This window comes from Dendroctonus ponderosae, unplaced genomic scaffold (genome assembly GCF_020466585.1).
Source record: "Dendroctonus ponderosae isolate FM_Combo_2020 unplaced genomic scaffold, Dpon_F_20191213v2 Dpon_F_20191213_5, whole genome shotgun sequence".
Taxonomy (NCBI): domain Eukaryota; kingdom Metazoa; phylum Arthropoda; class Insecta; order Coleoptera; family Curculionidae; genus Dendroctonus; species Dendroctonus ponderosae.
In genome coordinates, this window is record NW_026018715.1 from 11131663 (window position 1) to 11135283 (window position 3621).

The 3621-nt window shown below is 34.0% G+C and overlaps 1 protein-coding gene across 1 annotated transcript in view; it reads right to left on the reverse strand.

Moving 5' to 3' along the window:
- The window catches only part of LOC109545751 (protein numb), a 26953-nt gene extending 25952 nt beyond the window's left edge, over positions 1-1001 (reverse strand). The window contains exon 1 of the mRNA XM_048666591.1: positions 764-1001. The gene's annotated coding sequence lies outside the window, so the exon portion shown is untranslated. The remainder of the gene's footprint in view (positions 1-763) is intronic.
- Positions 1002-3621: the final 2620 nt, after the last annotated feature.

Here is a 3621-nt window from a genome sequence, read left to right on the forward strand (position 1 = left end):
AAAAAAAAAAAAATGTGTGAAAAAAGGAAGCGAGCCAAGAAACAATAATACTTTATTTGATAACGCGCCATCATGTTTTTAAGTTATTCTGCATATTAATTTAATAATTTACAATATCAACCGGAGCGCAATTAATGAACTAATTGGCCCAATTGTGCAGCTCAATTAAATAAGTGAACATTTGCCTTCCGGTCTTTTCTTTCACATAATTTTTTGTATGAAATGTTACCACATCCGAAGCACGTGGGCTCGGGCTGAAGAAAGAGGGCACCAAACTGACCTTTCGAGCCAGAGACAGATAGAGCACCGATCAATAAGGGGGTGATTGAGAAAGGCCGCAATGAGCGCTCAAGGCTCAGGAAAATCAGATTTGATCAAACTGTTGTAGGAATGACGCTGAAATGTTGGATGATTTTATGGCAGCCATAAACTAAAGTGTAAATCAAGCGCAAACAAATTTATTCATTTAGTATGGGAAGATGGAATTGCTGCCCAACAACTACCATAATAAAGCGATTTCGCTTTACAACGGGGGATTTAGTTATAGCGGTAAGAGGTGTCAACACTCGGCCTTGTATAATAAGCTGTAAAAGTATTTTTTACTGAGGATTTCTCAACCTCTGCACGGTATGGCCGCAAATGGGGCAATTTGCGCCCGTTTTCGCCCCCATTTGCGCCCGCTTTCAAACACCGTCCTTATCATTAGATCCGACTTTGTTAAATTAGTCACCTGTACCTGTCTTATCAGGAAACTTGTACTCACCGAAATAAATCTCAGCACTTAAAATGTGTATGAAAACTAGGCATAATCCAGCCAGCACTGCAAGTGGTTTTTCCCGTCCATCTGTTGTTTGAATTGCGACCAGGAAAACCCGCCGCTTAACGGGATAAGCGAGATTTTTCCCACAAAAAAAAACAGTAAAACCGCACCGCTTCTATGTGCGAACTAGATACGGAGGATAACTTGACGAAGGTGTATACCCGAGTCCCACACAAGTGGAACAAAAATAAACATATCTCGTTTGTTCATGATAAAAAGAAACAAAGCACCCAACTGGGATATCGACTAGTCTCAACGACCTTCTATGTGTAGCACCATCTCTATTCATCATAAACCTTTTATGTATTAGGAGAATTAGTAGACAAAGACGGCAGCTTGATAACGATTTAATCCTGCTAGTCCTGCTATCGCCATGTACGCGCCATCTAGATCTGTTTTAGCCTTCTAGCTGCAGGAGAAGGCTATTGAATGCTGCGATTATGTAGAGTTTTCTGCTCCCAAATAAACAGGGTTTCCGAAATCAATTTCTTTTATTCCTGCTATCCAGGATAAAGCTGATTTTTTGTCATTAAACTGCTCGTGATCTTAGTCCAAGACGCCCATTATCTGGTGAAGAGTCATAGGAAATCGCATCATCACTTGAAAATATGTAATTCATACATTGTTTTAAGGTGATATGATTGATTGCTTGTAATAGTCACGATAGCCAGAATTGCGCAATTAAATTCAGTTAAAAGTGCGCTTCCATTTGTCTTTGTTGTCATGTTTTATGAACTTATGCAGAATCCGTTTTCTGGCTGTTGATAATGTCAGTAACGAAACTGATGAGTTTTTGCACTTTTAGGCCGTTCTTCCTAACGTTTCGCAAGCACGAGTGGCTTGCATCTTTTTTATTGCTCAATTTTCACTCTGCGAAAAATCAGTAGCCTATTTTTATGTATACTGCCTTTACCCACCCATTATTATTAAAGTTTATACAGCAATAAATCGACTTGGAGCTGCACACAAAAAATTGTCAAAAGACACTTTTTCTTCATGATTGAGCTATAAATTCGAAGCTAATTTTTTGTTTAAAAAAAACGGGGTTCAGTACGTTTCTTCTATTTAAAACATGACAAATCGTATGAAGACAAGAAAACATGACACTATTTAAATACCCTGTACAATATGTACATTAATTTTTTTGCTTGTTTTATGATTCAATTTTTGTTCAAGAATAGAGCTATAATTCGATAAAAATACTGTTCAAATTGGATCAGCTACTGAGAAAATCATCACGGTCAAAAGTTCGGGAATATTTAAGCTCACTTGACAACTCAAATGCTGCAATGAACCGACTTTTATTTTTTTACTCCAAAACGGGGCGGCATACGAAAACATATCAAGAGACTTTTTCTCCTCCTAAGTGATCGAGAAATTGTAATCTAATTTTTGCTTTACGAAAAACCTGGGTTTTATAGCGTTTTGTTACTTAAAAGCATCCATTTTATATTAAAATCTTATGCGCACTTGACAATTCGAATTCCGCAACGCTCCAGATTTTATTTTTTTAATCGAAAACGGGGCGTCGCACAAAAAAACGTCAAGATATATTTTCTCTTCCTAATGGATCACAAAATTGGAAACTAATTTTTAGCTTATGAAAAAAACTGTATTTTTTAATGAAAAGCATCCGGTTAATACACTGCGCATCATATTTAACGCAAAGCCTAAATATTTCCTAAATTGTCGCTGCCAATATTTTCTCCCATTTAAACAATTTTTTCATCGAATTATAGCTTAACTCATGCATAAAAATTACGTAATATGATAAGAAAGAAAATGCGATAAAATATTGAACACGAAGATAAATAGTGTCGTTTTCTTGTGTTGTATGCACAAAACAGATTTTCTACTACCGTCTAAAAGCCCGAAAAAAACTCATTAATTTCAACTATTGCAGGTTTACTGATATGCAATTCATTTGAACAAACTTCGTCATCAGCACTAAAGTCCATTTATTATAAATCCGCTTTAAATCGATTTGTCAAGGAAAAACAAAAATGCTAAAAATCTTTTTTTGGACACTTTAATCCGCAAAAAATACCGTTCGTTTTAGGAAAATGCCAAAATTTCGGTATACAGTTTGCGAGCTTCGAACTGGCTAAAGGATAATGAAACTGAACATTTTAAGGAATCTTTTGCAAGTTTCTTAAAATGTTTATTAAAACGCTGGAAAAGTTTAGTGTGTTCACGTTGAATGCGAACGCAACTAGTAAAAAAACGGGGATTTAGCAATGAAGTTTATTACTTAATGAATTATATTTGATTTTCAAATAATGTTCATCTGATTACAGTAGAGAATTGGAACAGTCAATCAAATATTAATTCAATAATTAATTAATACAAATTTTAATAATTATACAGAGAATAAGAAGGAACGCAGTAGAAAATAGACAATGCAACCAACACGGGAAAAGAGCATATTTGCTACTTCCATCGCTTTCAACTTGGAAACTTGAAAACAATCAAATTTAATTTAAAAAAATGAAGAATGAAAAGAGTAATTACTCTTTTAGTAGACACAAAAAGTATTACGTACTAGGAAAAACTATTATTATTTTATTTGTTTCATGCTAATTAAATATTAGAAACAAATATTTCCTAAATAACATTTAACTAATATTTAAGAAATATTTCCTTTTATTTTGAAATATTTACCGTTAATTGACCAATGAAAATTGAGAAAATATGTTCTAAAGTTTATTCACACTTATTAAAAATAATATATTAATAACTTTTTGCGTGTTAGTGGTGTTATATATAGACACAAAAAGTATTACGTACTAAGAAAACCTATT